This window comes from Bacillus rossius, chromosome 8, assembly GCF_032445375.1.
Source record: "Bacillus rossius redtenbacheri isolate Brsri chromosome 8, Brsri_v3, whole genome shotgun sequence".
Classification (NCBI taxonomy): Eukaryota; Metazoa; Arthropoda; class Insecta; order Phasmatodea; family Bacillidae; genus Bacillus; species Bacillus rossius.
Genome location: NC_086336.1, coordinates 17,438,575 through 17,455,062, shown reverse-complemented (window position 1 = coordinate 17,455,062; position 16,488 = coordinate 17,438,575). Strand labels below are relative to the sequence as shown.

The window sequence follows — 16,488 nt, the reverse complement described above, 5'->3', positions numbered from 1 at the left end:
TTTTTGTTTAAAGAAAAATTGTAGAATCGCGTGTTACAAACAAGGACAAGTAAAAATATTCTTTTAGAATATTCGGTTTGTTCCATTTTTCGGTCATTGATAATATGTGTCCGTAATTTTAGCAGCAAACTGGAAACTTCGTATGATTTGAATTAATACTTAAAAGAGATATCGAAGAGCTGTTATAGTAACGGTAAGATTTATTTATCGATATATACCAAGAATTAAGTAAATTTATTGAAAATATTGTGTTTTGATAAGAATTGTTAATTATCGTCGAAGATTTCAACACTAAAATTCACGGAAGAACATGCAACGAAACTTTTATACTAGAACGAAGATCTGCCTAATTATGTTACCTTAATCGACGCAAAGAAGAACGGTTAAAATATCTTGAGGATTTGAGAGAGAGACAATTCAATTATTCAATCGACGACGACTGAACCACGTTAAAATAGGAAAGGTGCTGCAGTTTTGACGACACGAGCTAATAAGAAGACGTCTCGGGAGCCTAGCAGGAGGACAACCCAGCAGCCCGGTCCGCGAGAAGGACCGACTCGACGGCGCAAACTAAGAAGGAGGCGGCCCACGAGCCGAGCAGTAGAACAGCCCAGCAGTCCAGTACGAGAGGAGGACTGAGTCAACGACCTACCAGCTATCCAGAGCAGGAGAGCCAGCTACACGCGGATCGTCGCAGAGTACTGGTCATCGAGGAAGTCAATACGTCTGTAGAGGCTATAACTGTCACTGAGGTCGGTTTTTTTTTTCAGTCCCCGTCCAGTCGTCGATTTGGAACGTTTCCCGTTTGTTGAATTTCACGAACATTATTTTTTTTTATAAAACCATTGATTTTCGCCTGAAAGACTTACCAGCGTCATAATTTAAATCCAAGTCTGAATCTCTTGTTCTATAATTATTAGAATAACTAAACTAATTAATTTAAATTAACTCTCGGGATCCCAAGACTATTGAATAGTAAATATCTGTTTGGAATTCTTTCAGGGCATTAAATTTGATATAAACGTTAGTCTCTGATGTAGTAATGTTTCACCAACACTCAGTGGTCCACGCTCACCGAGTGCTTTCAATCCTGGCTTAATACATAATTTTTACTTAATTTGAACTTACCACAACTTAACTTTCAACAGAAACATATAGAATTATTGAATCGTTTACATGATATAAAACAAATTGTTGATATATTTACACTACACTAACTTTGAATGAGTTTTTTTGTTTTGTTTTGAATTGGATAAACTTGTTACATACATACACAAAGAATTCCAAGCATTCTAGAATAAGTTAATAGTCTAGTAGGATAAAAAATGTGATCAATGTATGTATAATAATAATTGTACCCTGCAACGGCTCTGCCGCACTCACATTAGGTCTAAAATACACCTACTTTAGTTACAGACGCAATTTTACTTTTATTTACGACACATAAACTAGTTACATTGATTTACCTTGATAATTTTAGCTGTTTGAACCAAGAACATCTAATTCATTTTTTTTTAAACTGACGGAACTCGACGGTTGTGAAAATTTGTTAAAGAAACATAATTATTTTTTTTTAGCTTCACACACCCGTTGGTACGTCACCACATTTACAGGGAACTGCGCCTAAAATTACTACAACCTGTAGTGGCAGAACCAGTCCCTACACTCGCGCAAGAGGTCAAGCGAGTAATTAAACGCATGCGACCTAGAAAAGCCTCGGGGAATGATAGTATACAGGCTATCGTCCTAAAACAACTTCCCGACGAAACACTCGATTACTTAGCTGCATGCATAAATGCAATGCTAACACTACACTACTTTCCGACACAATGGAAAGAGGCAAATGTTATAGTATTTCACAAGCCAGGGAAAGATAAATCCTTACCGCAAAATTACAGGCCAATTAGCTTACTAAATACAATCTCTAAAGTAGCAGAATGTATACTATTAAACCGACTTAAAACACACATACGAGAAAACAACATTCTGCCCAATGAGCAATTTGGTTTTCGTAGTGCACACTCCACTGTACAACAGCTAGTCCGCCTAACGGAAGAAATAACTAGCGCATTTAATGTCCGGGACTATGTAGTAGCTACATTCCTGGATGTAGAAAAAGCCTTCGATCGAGTTTTTCATGCAGGCCTAATCTATAAAATGTATGAAACAGGCTTCCCTGACTGCTACATCAAGTTAATTACGTCATACTTGGCCAACAGGACATTTAGAGTCACTACAGAGGGCTCTAAATCAGACGTCAAACCTATTAATGCAGGCGTACCACAAGGCAGCATTTTAGGCCCTGTTTTATTCAATATATACGTGAGCGACATGCCAAAACCCGCACACCGCCTCGTAAAACTAGGCTGCTATGCAGACGACACAGTCATATACAGCCGATCACATAACCTACAATTAGCCACAAATAGACTACAAACCGCACTCAGCTCCATGCAAGACTGGTGCACAAAATGGCGCATAAAAATAAACACTACAAAGTCTGAAACTGTAATTTTCACGCATAAAAATCTACCACCACACGATCGCAGGCCTGAATTAAACCTGTTCGGCGACCAAATTCCCCATAAAGACGTTGCTAAATACTTAGGTGTTCAAATGGACCGCAAACTACTATACAGGATTCACATAGATTCGAAGAAGGGACAGGCACATGGCAGAATGTGTGCATTGTACCCAGTAATGAGAAGGTGCCTCGGAGGCACAGTTAAAAACGGACTGCTGCTCTATAACGCCCTCATCCGCCCAATAATTACATATGCAGCCCCTGTGTGGGCTATAGCAGCTAAATCACACCTTGTAAAACTACAGCGAATACAGAACAGATGCATTCGCATCGCCACAGACGCTCCCCGATACTGCCCAGTCGAGGCTCTCCATCGGGAAACGAACTCAGAAACATTGAATGATTTTTACGTCCGGACCACACAGACATTTTATGACAAATGTGCAACACATGAAAATCCACTTGTTTCATCACTAGGACAATATGATCCAGATTAAATAATTAAATTTAAGCGACCGAAAATGGTACTTGCGCACTGACCACCGTAGAGCGCTGTGATTGGCCGGACCCTCCGGCCAATCACAGCGCGCGCGCGCCCCGAGTCCGGACCCCGACCTAATGGTTGCGGACTGTTCAGAGAATTCCGTCCAGCGCCGAGTGTGGCTATACTGTAATGGGTGGCCATGCCGAGAGCGAAGCACCGACTCCGCTCCCGCACAGCTCGATTTATTCATACACAAATTCAAACTCACACATAAATTCAAGACTACACCACATTCAGGCAGCAAATAAATAAATAATATTCCTAATAATTACTAAATTAATTACATTAAATCTAACATACCCTCATAATCAGGCTGTGTATTGGCTAGAGCCAATATCCAAACCTAACAACTCGAAGCACCGCCTTCGTTTATCCAACCAGACTTCATGCAGCACCTTCCTGGAGTTAGGGCCGCGCTTCTGCGGCCGATTAGCGTAACTTAGGCACTTAATGCACCCATTTTTTGGCTTAACTATAATAATTTTCAGACAATTCTGATCATTAAGACCCACTATATTCAAAATTTAATTTAATTAACTAGACAGGGAACGAGGCAGGTGGGGGACGCCTGCCTACACTCTCTCCCTTAGGGGGCAGGGAGGGGGGGTGAATCAAAAGGGTACCAAGGAGAGGAGTGGCAACACTCCTCTCCTTCGAGATGACGGCTGGGTTTGCGCTGCAGGCTCAGAAAGACAATTGACAGACGAGAGGAGGAGGGGGCCTTTCCCTCTCTCACCCTCACGCCACTGTATGATGCCAAAAAGGGAGGACAAGAGCCCCTCAAAAGGCTTGTACCTCCCCCGCGCTGAGGGGCTTCGCCCCAGTGATGAAAAGCGGCGGCGCTGGGTACAATACACGAGCCTGCTGGCAGCTCAAACACTTACATCAAGCTCTCACACAGCCCGTACAACACCGTTAGAAATAAAGCGTAGGAGTTGTTGTTAGGGACCCGCGATGAAGGAGTGGGCAATTTCTCTAACCGACCGACTGCCTTTTGCTGGCGACAGGCGATCTGAAGCTATGTCCTCTCCAGAGTGTGTCCCGACACATCAACTTGCGGGTAACACAATACAAATTAATTATTCGTAGCTTCATAGCGTAGATGTTGCGGCTAGGGTCTTGCAATGACGGATCAGGCAATTTCTCTAACTGCCGACTGCCATCTTGGCGACAGGCGACCTGAAGCTATGTCTGTTCCGGAGTACGACCCAGTGCCAATACTCTCGGTTAATTAATGCAATGAACAACATCGTGCGTACACAACATATTACACTTCTTCCTTATTTTAGGTACGCGAGCTGACTGGCAGCTTGGTGGGAACAACAAAATGTTTCCCCTAAAGACCAGTGCCCACCAAAACAAATGCGGACAAAAGGTCCAAGCTCCCAAATTGCTTAGTAGAATTTTTCTATCTGCCCAACTCTTCTTCCAGGACCATCCTTCTTTTCCTGTACTCAACCTGCCTGCTAATAATGCATGATATTTTGCATCCCGCATGAAAGTGCCCAGGGTTTTCCCTCTGTCTATGGAGGTTTTACCTGGGCCCAACTTATCTAGTAATTAGTCTAGAATTAAGATAGGGGAGTTAGTCATGGCGCCAATTGCTGCCATGGCTGGCCAATCCCCGAACAAAGCACACGATGCATGCCTCCCTTTCTGCATGGCTTAAACCCAGCATGACTAGGCATAAGGGCTTCGGCCTGGGACGCACCTAGAGTCTTCCCTAACCCAGACCCCTCCCAAACAAAATACACTTAGTATTAGTTAGGTTAGGAAAAAAAAAAAAAGGCCTGGACAGCTCTTCGCTCCCAGCCAATCTGGGAGTAGAAATACAATTGTGATCTCTCCTCTCCCAGTCAATCTGGGAGAATAAATACTGACAGGCAAAAGTGGTATTATTGGCTTCCCTTCCTCAGCTAGCGACTCTTAGTGAGACTGTGGGCTTCCTTCGTTATCTCTCATTCTACCTCTCTCCCATTCTTCTCAGCTAGCGACTCCTCGTGAGACCGCGGGCTTCCTTCTCTCTCTCTCATTCTACCTTTCTCTACCCACCCATCCGCTAGCGACTCTTCGTGAGACCGCGGGCATCCCTACCTCCAACTTCCAACCTTTCCGCTAGCGACTCTTCGTGAGACCGCGGGCATCCCTCTCTTCTACACCCAATCTTCCTGCTAGCTACTCCTTGTCAGCACGTCCTCGGTCAGCTGCACTGGGCCGAACGGTCCACTCCCGCCTCAGAGTGTGAGGCTGCTCTACCCAAGAGCTGGCGCCGGGCAAACAACACAACAACTGAACAACCGAGCGACGTCCACCCCGTCTCCACAGCTTCACCAGAGACGAGGCCGCGACAGTACAATTAATGATAAAAAAAATCCTGGCACACTGAACACATGTATGCTGACACTTACTCGGTTAGAATTGTGTAAATAACTTAGCTTAATATTAGGTTTGTAATTATATTATTAAAACTTGTTTAATGAAAGTCACTTTACAATACAAATATTACGTAAGTTACCCGAAGTAAAAGATTATGTTGTTACTAACCTAAAATAATGTTTAGGTTAACGTTTATTAAAATACCTTACGATTGTAACATATTTAAATATTTTATAGTGTGTTTTTTCAAGTGCGATCCGTAATTTTCGCAATGAACTTCGTTACTGTTCTTTCAATTACGTTTTCCTTGCTCGTTATTCTATGGCTCGTTGGATGCGATGTGAATGCGTGAGTTCTGTGTGCGTGAGCTGTAAGATAAGAAAATGGGAATCGGTAAAGTAGGATGAATAGTTGGAGAAGGTAATAAATTATACATGTATTAACTTTCTGTCTATGTGTAGTTATTAGTTTATATTTGAATGCATTTTGTTTCGTGGTAATAGGATGTCAATTCGGTTTTATATCTCTTGCTGTTTTGACCAGTTAAACGCCCTTGGGCGAGTCGATTTCGGCCATGCCGGTTCGGATTCTCTTTTCCTTCGAAGGTACAATTATGTGAAGAATAATTGAAACAATGCACATCAAGTTACGATTTAACTTTTTAAATTAGCGTTTTTATTTTGGGAGAGTTGAAGGTATATTTTAAATTATGATTCCTGTTAATTATTCGTGACGTAGGCTGTTTTTTTTCTTTACTCATAAAAATGGTTTATTCATGTTGAAATTTTGCAGAAAGTAGTAATAAATTGCATAGGACTGCGAAATTAGCTTTGATTTGTCACTAATTCTACTTCGTAGAGTTTCTTGTTTGATTTAATATAATTTGGTGTCCGCTCGATGTTGAGATGTTCGCCATGTTAACTGCATCGCACAATGCTATTTTCATGTTCATGTAAGTGCATGAATGTGCAGTTGTAGCGTATAGCAGTTCGTAACAATATTTGGTTTGCAGGTTTTTTTCTCGATAATATTATTAATGAAGTCTCACAAGTTTAAACATCTAATAAGTATTCGGAAGTCAAAGCTTTTTAAATTAACATTTTAACAGGTAAATAGTATTAATTCCCGAGTTTTATAATATTAATTTTTCTGTGTATTTGGCGTTTATATAATGATTAACTTGTAAAATTGCTGAATTTTCACGTATAGAATTATGTATGCAAAATATAGTAGGTACACATTTCTGTGTATAGTTAATGGAAGTCATGCGGTTGTTCTAATGACCAATTATTTGGACATGTTTGTTGTAATTGGGCAAAAACTTTGTGCAGGTTGAATTTAACGTTATTTGCAGGGGTGGACACACTGAGAAGGTGATGGGGGGAAGTAGTTCTATCCCTCTTCATCATGACCTGAAATTAAAAATGTCTAAATAAACTTCTCTTTTCTAACATTTTTTCCAAAGGCTTTTTTGTATGATGTATTATTTATGGGTACATTTTAAGTTGTGTATTCATTTTATATTTAATATTGTTTCCTTAAATATTGGGTGGATAAGTTAGCAATTTATTTCATGTACAGATGAAAATAGAAAAACCTAAATAATTATATATACAGGGTGTCTACTGACCCTGGAAAACCTGGAAAAATCATGGAATACATATTGTAATCAGGGAATTTTTGTTTGGTATGTTGTAGTTGGCAATACTTTTTTGTTTATTGATCTGCTTGCATTGACGTAGCATCAAGTGAATCGCGTCCCTTTTTTTATTTTTGAATGGAAAATAACGAACAGTTCCCACATTCATTTTCTTTTATTTACCATCGGATTCGGAAGTGGCGTTAAATCACGTGATACAAACTGGTTCAAGCTGGTCTGTTATCCTGCTGACGTACGTACTGCAGCATGTGCTTCCCATGTTCGGATTATACAGACAGGTGCATTTAATTTTAAGTATCTATGGATGCCCTCAACGTGAACTGGGCATTTTTGTTAGCTTTGAAAATACATATCACAGTCACTTTTAGTGAAGATTCGCCATCGTTGCTAGAAATTGGTAGCTGTGGGCTTCATACGGTCCATGGTGCTTTCAAAACTGGAATTTCTGCTATACAATTGGACGTTGTTAGTTTTTTGAGGCACAGTTACTATTTGTTTATGCATGTACCTACCTGCAAGGAGGGCAGATTACATTAGAATAACTTGATCAAAGCTTTTTTCCAAGAAATTTTGTGCAATCAGATGGAATACTGCAGTTGCTGAGCGTGCCATGAAAACGTTACCCCACCTAAAGAAATTTGTTAGTGAAGTTTCTATTTCATCTGTGTCTTTCAGTGTAGTGAAAAGTGCTCTTGAAGATAATCTTCTAGAAGTAAAATTGACATTCTTCTACTCTTTGGCATCAGAGCTGGAATTGTTTCTCACAATGTTCCAAAGTGAAGCACCCATGGCACCTTTTCTCTATGATTCACTGGTAGACATTTTATTAGCTTTGGCAGGAAAGTTTTTGAAACCACAGGTACTGAAGAGCTTTAGGGAGAAACACAATGTATCTTGATTGGATGTAGATAACCAGGAAAATCTATTGACTGCTAACAATATCAAGTTGGGTTATGCAGTACGCCATGCCATCAAGAAAGAGAAAGTACCAGTAAAGTCTGTCCTGTTACTGTTATGGTAAAAAAAACTTCAAGACAAATGTCCCCTGAAGTACAAACTTACCAAGGGAATTTCCTGCTTATGTCCCTCTGTGGCTTTAAATTCGGGTGTGAGGAAACAGCGTGTGAATTACAGTTTAGAATATTGTCTTCAAAACAAGTGGCTATAAGGACAAGAAGCTGATAACATTGAGTGATCATATCAGTTGGTATGTTCCTCGCAAGATTCTGAAGCACTGTTCTCGTTTTTTTCTTGACAAGACTGGCGCCTTGATCACTTGTGGATGCTCATTCCTAAGGCACATACAGTAGCTGCCAAAACAGGCCTTCTAAAGTTTGTGAGGATAATGTACTTTCCCATGGAAATGCATCATTGGAAAGAGGATTTTCAGTGAATTCTAATCTGCTGACTGAAAACTTGCAGGAAGAAATACTGATCGCACTAAGACAGATGTACGACTTTGTTCAACGTTCTGGAGGTGTAGAGCATGTTGATATCACCAAGTCCATGTTACAATATGTAAGAAATGCTAGTTGTAGGCGTAAGGAAGCCCTGCAAACAAAACAAAAAGAAAAGGAAGCTACAGACAAGAAGAAGGCAGAAAAAGAAGAGTTGAAGAGGAGATAAAGGCATTGCAGTTGAAGAAGGCTCGAGTGTTGGATTTGGCTCATTCTGAAGCAAGTGCAATAGACGCAAAAGTTAGTCACTGCGAAATTGATGGGAGCTTCCTTTTACTTATGTTTTTGCAGAAGTAAGTGTGTGAAATATTTGTAGCAGCATGTTTTATTTGCCATCAATTGAGTCACTTTGGCCACGTCTGGAAGAAGGTATTTTTTTTTTTTTTTTTTTTTTACTAATTTAATTGAGTTGAAATAATTGAAACCTGTCAATGGACTGTTATGCAGTTTTTTCAGTTTCATGGAATGTCGTAATTGTGTTACAGAAAACCTGGAAAAGTTCAGTTTTAGACCTGGAAAACCTGGAAAAATCAGGGAATTTCATTTACTAGATCTGGTAGACACCCTGTATATATATATATGTATTTATATATGTATATGTATGTGTATATATATATGTGTGTGTTTGTGTGTTTGTATATGTGGGTGGCTGAAATTAAACTGCATTTTATGAAGATACAAATTGGTGTGATTTATTATTTAGGTTGTTTCAGAATAGTGCTAATTTTTTTACAGTGCTCCTGGATTGCCATACAAAAGTGTTTACTTTATTTAATGTTGCTAATTTGACTTAAACCAAATGTTCATGCCTTTTTACAGTATTTGGTAAATATGTAGAGTAACGGTATATGCGGGAAAAAATGCTAAAAATCCGAAAATACTTTTATTATATGCTCTTTCACTTCCTCTTTTCAAAACAACTGGCGAAGATAAGAAATTCCAAATACTTTAGGAGATATCAAATTTTTTAATTTTGCAATACAAGACCTGTGCAACAATTGGAACGTCACTATTTTTGTTATTTTGCTATGTGTTCGTTAATGCCTAATTAATAAAATGGTCGATTAGGTCAGGTCAGTTAACATTATTAATACTTTCAAACTAAGCCGACATTAAAAATAACGTGAATTAATTTTAATGGCTGTTTAGTTTTAAAATTTTTATAATGTAACTGACCTGACCAAAAAAAAACCGGTGACAGGATGAACAGTAGGAACTAAAATGTTTGATTAGGTCAGGTCAGTTTCATTAAAAATACTTTCAAACTAAGCGGACATTAAAAATAATGTGAATTCATTTCAATGGTTGTTTATTTTAAAGTATTTATAATGTAACTGACCTGACCAAACAAACCGGGACAAAGGATGAACAGTTGGAACTCACGTAATTTTTTTTTTTTTACTTATTACTTGCGCAACAAATCCAAATTAAAATAAAACATTAAAATTTGAAACTTTAAAAAATCACCTAAGTTAGAGGCGGGTACAATTCCTTTGCCATTAGTAGAAAATGATGTAGTCGTTCACCTACGTTGCGAAAAAAAAAATCTCTTAAACAAGAAACAATGGTGGCTGCATGAATGCAAGGTATTGTGATGAAAATATAAAAATTCGATATCTCCTAAAGTATTTGGAATTTCTTATCTCCGTCGCTTTTAATGAAAAGAGGAAGTTGAAGAGTATAAAATAAAAGTATTTTCAGATTTTTAACATTTTTTTCCGCAAATACCGCACAACTACATATTTACCAAAAAGCTTCCAATGAGCTTAAGCTTTGTATGAGCAATGGATAAAAGGTTATGAATGTTTAAAAACAACCCTGAAAAGTCAGGTTTTTCCAAGGACAAATTATATTAAGTATATATCAGGCAAATTTTGTTAATATACAAAAAAATTTTGTGACCAAAATAATTAAAGTTCATACCGAGATTTCTTTTAAATAAAAAAATGGTGTTGCAAATATTGTCACGATCCACCTTTAGAGGGGGGAGAGAATCGTAGCTCTTTACATAGAAACAACTCGCTTGGCATCAACTAGTCTTAACTTCATAAAATACTTTACTGTACCTAGGATCATAGGTTCGTCATCCCGTACAGGATGTCTGGTGAGAGCTGAACTAAGGAGATTTTGCAAAATAACATAATACTTAATTAAAATTATTTTATTCTTAAAGTCAAATACTCAACATCATTTTAAAGAACATTTAAATAGCGGGATTACAATTTAAAACAATAATCTCTTTACTTCCTTAACGATTGAACGACCTTACAAGAGAGAGAATGAGAGAACTTCACTAAACACTTCCCTAGTCCTTCCGAATACCTCAAATCATAATTAATACTTAAAATTAAAACAAAGATAAGTCCATACTCACATTTTCCGAAAAGCCTTTCTTGATCGATTACTTTAAAAAAATAACGTAGGGGCCTCTCCTGCCCTTGAAATCCCGAACGAACATTACATTTTAAAAACTATGACGCGTGACCCCTGACGAGGGCCATAGCCTCCGCCCGAAAGCTTGACGACTACATTATGACCTAACTTAAATTAAACGACTCGTGGCCTCTGGCGTCGACCATAGCTTCCGCCCGAAAGCTTGAATTCCTACATCACGAACGAACTAACAACTCGTGACCACAGGTGAGACGCATAGCCTCCGCCTGAGTGAGCCCCGAGTCACCACTCACTTGCGCTTAAATTCGCGCGCCCTGCCGCGCCTACCATAACAAAAGCTCGTTATTGAAGTCAATTTTACTAAACAACTAACTAGAACATCTGGGAAGACTACCCCCCCTCTACCCCAATGTGCAGGCCACACCGCGCGGCTTGTTACGACAGCGCGCCCCAGTAACTGCGGCCCGTGGCTGCGCCAGCGCGCGGCCAAACAAACAAACAAAATTCTGCAAGCCCGCAGCGCGCCGCGCCGGCCCCGTGCCCCAATTACATGGTCACGCCACTTGCGCTGACGAGTGAACAGAGCAGCCAGCCCAGAGTCCCGTCAGTAAAGTCCCTAAATTTGATTTCAACAACCCTGCAAAATTTCAACCCGCGACAATATTAACTAATTTTAAATGGTATGACTAATTTATATAATTTTACACAAATGCTGTTCCCAAAGTGCATTCATAGAAATTGAGACATTCTCATAGAAGAGATTTCTACATCAAATCTAAGACTACTACTGATCACCCTAATTCATTAGCACTGTAGCATCCAACCTTGCAAACTGAACAGCATTTTTTTCTAGAACCGGTGTCCTTTGAATAAGAGGGAAAGTTTGGAATTTCTTATCTCCACCACTTTTAATGAAAAGAGGAAGTTGAAGAGCATACAATAAAAGTATTTTCAGATTTTTAACATTTTTTTCCGCAAATACCGCTGAACTACATATGATGAAATTTAAAAATTCGATATCTCCTAAAGTATTTGGAATTTATTACCTCCGCCGCTTTTAATGAAAAGAGGAAGTCGAAGAGCATATAATATAGGTATTTTCGGATTTTTAACATTTTTTTTCCGCAAATACCACGCAACTACATATTTACCAGCTTTTTATAAAGCTTAACATAAAAAATGTTGGAATTTGTCTACTTTAGGGGTGCCGCTCTAAAAAAATTTGAAATGCCCAAAAAAGTAAATATTTTATTCCTTGTTATATTTTTAATGATTTTGTTGCGGTGCATACTCACTGATATTTTCAAGAACTTCACATGTAATAAACAGTTTTATATTCACGTGTGCGGTAACTACTTGAGTTCAGGAAAATGTTAATGGTATTTACAGCGTGAGGGCTGGTGTACAATTATTGTAATTATTACCTGTAATGTAAATGTAGTGACATCAATTTTTGTTATGCTTCTCTAACAGCATAGACAATTATATTTTCAACTAGAGAGATTCCCAAACCTGTTAGTTGCCACCCTGCTGATTGCCCAATACTAGTTGCAGCATCATCCTGTGGTTCTCCAGCGATCCTTAGGAATATAGTATAGCCGAGGCAGTTTTCAAAAAGACAGTTTAGTTTAGTGTTAGTACGTTATGATTCTGTTTCCAGCTAAATTAGTTTTCCATTTCAAATAAATAACCAAAAGTTTTTTAGGATTGAATGAGTTAAAACATTTGTTCAGCTTGGTCCGGGAGTTTCGGTAGCACAAGGTTTTTCTGGCAATCGTAGCTGAACGTGAGCGTAACTTCCACATATTCTTTTAATCTTTCGTAGAACACATCAGCTCTCTTTTTGTGCGCCATTAGCTGACGTCTCAGATCCCCCCTATCTTCTTCAGTCGTTGCAGCTTCGATTCTTGAACAAAGACTAGCGCATGTTGAACATGCATCGACACAGCGTGTGCCAAAACCAATATTAAAGTTGTTACAAAAAATTCTTCTGTAGTACTCGTATTGAAATGGAGTTCTTGGGTATTCTTTGTTAAACATATCATGCATCTTCGTAATGGTAAGATCTGAGCTGAGGTACTGTCGTTCACAGTTTTTGGCTCTTGAGTAGTGGGCTTCAAGTGGGATGAATTTACCAATGTGGCTCTTTACTTTTTCTTTTATCTCAGAAAATTTTGCCGAAATTATTTTGCGCAAGTAGTGATTTTTCCTTGTAGTAAGCTTGGTGAATTCTTCGTACATCTTGACAATTAAGTTCTTTACAGCGATAGTTCTTCCCTTTGTGTGAACACATCAGCATTTTCGGAAATCCTTTGGGAGAGTACCTGACCAACAAAAAATTGATGTTTGTTTATGTTATGTTGCCCATGCTGTGTCCGAATTCTCTATATGTTTTATTGTTACTTTGGTTGTTTAAGAAATTGATTGTAATAAATAAATTAATGTGAGTTTTTTAAGTGCAAGAAATTACAAATTATTTACTTACAACATTTTGTATTAGTAAAATGGTTTCATTTTTTGAAACATTTGCATTAGCACAAAATACTTCAGTATAGAGCATATCAAAGGAAATAATAATATGTTATCAAAGAAAACAACATGCTTATGCATCTTAATTTTTTATACTAGAATTTATTTGCAATTTATGCCATTTTTCTTTTAAGGACCCACAAAATAAGAAATTACTAGCTCCAGGGGCTTTTGCGAAGCTCTTTGGAATGTAATGTGCTGTTCGAACTCCTTTTTAAAACTGAATCCACAAATATTATTTCCACTAATATGGTCACTTGGTTGATTTATAAACCTTAATAAAGAATTTGGACACAGTTTAATGCATTGTACTATCACAAATTACTCTACACTAATTACCTCTTAAATTTCGCGACATTTCTTTTCCAAGTTTCTGGACGTAGTTTCTTCTTACGAGAAACACCTGTCTTTTTGCAGCCATTTTCTGGGGTATTGTTTACCACCACATGATCTATGTATATAAACTCGGTAGCTACAAATTCAGTATTGTTTGTACTGTTTTCACTGATGCTCATCTTGTAACTAATATTTTAACTGCACATACTACACTAAAAAATACACACTAGTTAAGGTTGTTTTCGACATGTAAATAAATAAATAACCCATGGTTGATTATACCCACAATGCAGTAATTTTAAAGCAGTGTCGACAATGTCATTCTGCAAAAATCGAGCCTTCAAAACAAACCATAGAGAATTAAACTAAAAAAAATGCTGTTATTTTATTCCCTCGTAAGATTTTAACAGGTTTTGCACTTGTAGTGCTTCGAGAGGCCATGATGCATTTCTGATTTGTCTGGTTTTGGTAGTGGAATGTTTTTAACAGGTTTTGAATATTGATAACCATTGCAATTTTGACAGATTTTGCTAGTGGCTGCTACTTTATCTTCAGATTTTAAAGCATTTTTAGCAGGTTTTACGGGTGGATAACTTCACAATTTTGTAGATCATACAGACATCTTTCCAAAGATCGTATAACTTGATTTTTTTTTTAAATGTCGTTTAAATGGTTTTGGAAGTGGACAACTCTAGTGTAAGGTAACCAAACCAATGGACTGGGTTGTGCATTAAAAGTTATTATGATACTTAAACTATAACAAGTAATTTTCTTTAACTATGGTGTTAAAATGTAATAATGAATGTAAGAAATTGTAAAAAACATGTATTTTACAATCATCAATATTCTACCCCAAGTACCTTCGTACATAAGTCATGCGTAAAACCACAGTACTAAATACATCTATTGTGAATATAGAAAATATTTTATGTAACCAATGTGTAGTTCTAAAATTATAATGTACTTTTAAAATTATAATGTACTTTTAAAGTTGCAACTATTTCTTTGTACGACTCTTAAAGTTTATAAAATGTATTCCAGTACATTTTTGCTATCGCAGAGATTTATTTGACACAGATAAGCTTAATATGTTCCCCAGTGTTATTATAAAAGATTATATATAGGTTAATGACGCAACACGCTGACAACTTTGGCACCAATGCCCCTAAGGAATGTTAATTTCAAAAATGACTGAGCAGTTAACATCAAATATAACCTAAAAAAGCTTGTCTGATATATAATACGACACGTAGAGGGCATAACCATCACTAAAACTGCAGCGGTATCTCCAGCTTAATCGCTGCTTTGATTTGAAAAAAGAACATATTCCTGGAATGTGTCCTTCCTTTCTTCAACTCATTTGATTTTTCCTAACTTTGGTGCATTGATATGAACATCAGAAAGTGTCCCTTTTCTGCTCAATTAATTTAGAAACTTTCAAAGAATGAAATGGCCAATTTGTAATTCTTTTTTGGAATATGTACCAGGGTCTTTCAAAGCAAAGGATTTAAGAATTAAATTAATGTTTTAACTAATTTATAATCAATAATTTAACAGGCAAATGTTCTAGTAAAGGATATTATTTTGTTTTTTTCTGTATTTAGAGTAACAAGATTAACTTAGCACCAATTTTAATTCCATTAATGTGTCTCTGAAATAGTAAACAATCATTTTGAGTAATAATTTTTCTACCGATTTTTAAATCGTCAGCTAACAGTACACCAGTAGAGTGCTTGAGAACAAGAGAGAGGTTATTAATGAATATATTAAAAAGTAAGGGTGACAACCTACCACCCTGTGGTACTCCAGAACTAGATTTCAATAGTAAGGAATTAACAGTTATTGATGGAAACAATGATTTTATTTTTAACTAGAAAACCAGTCTACGAAATTATCACTTCAGGCAAAATTAGATAATTTACATAATAAGATTGCATGGTTAACTGTGTCAAGGCTTTTACTAGATCAAAATAGCAGGCATCAACCTGACTCCTATTTGTGACTTCATTATATATAGAATTTTGAAAAGTTGTTAAATTGGTAGCAGTAGACATACCTGTTCTGAACTCATGTTGAGGGTTTGATAACATATGTTTTAGTGACTGATTATTTTAAAAATTTTTTCAAATATGTTAGAAAAACAATTGAAGAGATATTGTTTGATAATTAGAAACCTTTCATTTGAAACTACTTTTGAGAATAGGAATAACTTCAGCTATTTTCCATTTGTTTGGGAAAAGTTTGGTTTTAGACTTGTATTAAACAAATATTTCAGAAGTAAGTTAGCACAACTTTAAAGAATAACATTAGGTATTCCATCAGGCTCAGAAGACATAGAATATTTTGACTTTATGTCCCATAGAATTATGCTTTCAGAAATGGTAGGAGAGTCATTCCGTGTGAAATCATCGAATTTTAAAATTAATAGTTGCTCGACCATTTAAAAAAAAATTTAAAATTTTTACTCAAGAAAGTGATATCAGTAAATAGCTGAAAACTATTTTTATTTAATTTTTATCTGCCACCATTTTGAATCAGGGCTCTATTATCTTCGCTACTGCGTGCAAAAATAAAGCCTCGTAGAGGTTTTGTTAAAAGTTTATTGTTGGCCTTGACTAAAAGATACAAGTTTCTTGTCTTTACTGATAAAAAGAGAACATTATAGGCT

At 37.1% G+C, this 16,488-nt stretch overlaps 1 protein-coding gene across 5 annotated transcripts in view; it reads left to right on the top strand.

Annotated features, from left to right (window-relative positions):
- The first annotated feature begins 5,742 nt into the window (after positions 1-5,742).
- The window catches only part of LOC134535542 (constitutive coactivator of PPAR-gamma-like protein 1 homolog), a 233,913-nt gene continuing 223,167 nt past the window's right edge, over positions 5,743-16,488 (top strand). For 2 of the 5 annotated variants that reach the window (XM_063374693.1, XM_063374692.1), the window contains exon 1: positions 5,743-5,864. The gene's annotated coding sequence lies outside the window, so the exon portion shown is untranslated. The remainder of the gene's footprint in view (positions 5,865-16,488) is intronic. The other 3 variants (XM_063374695.1, XM_063374694.1, XM_063374696.1) reach the window with 2 other exon arrangements.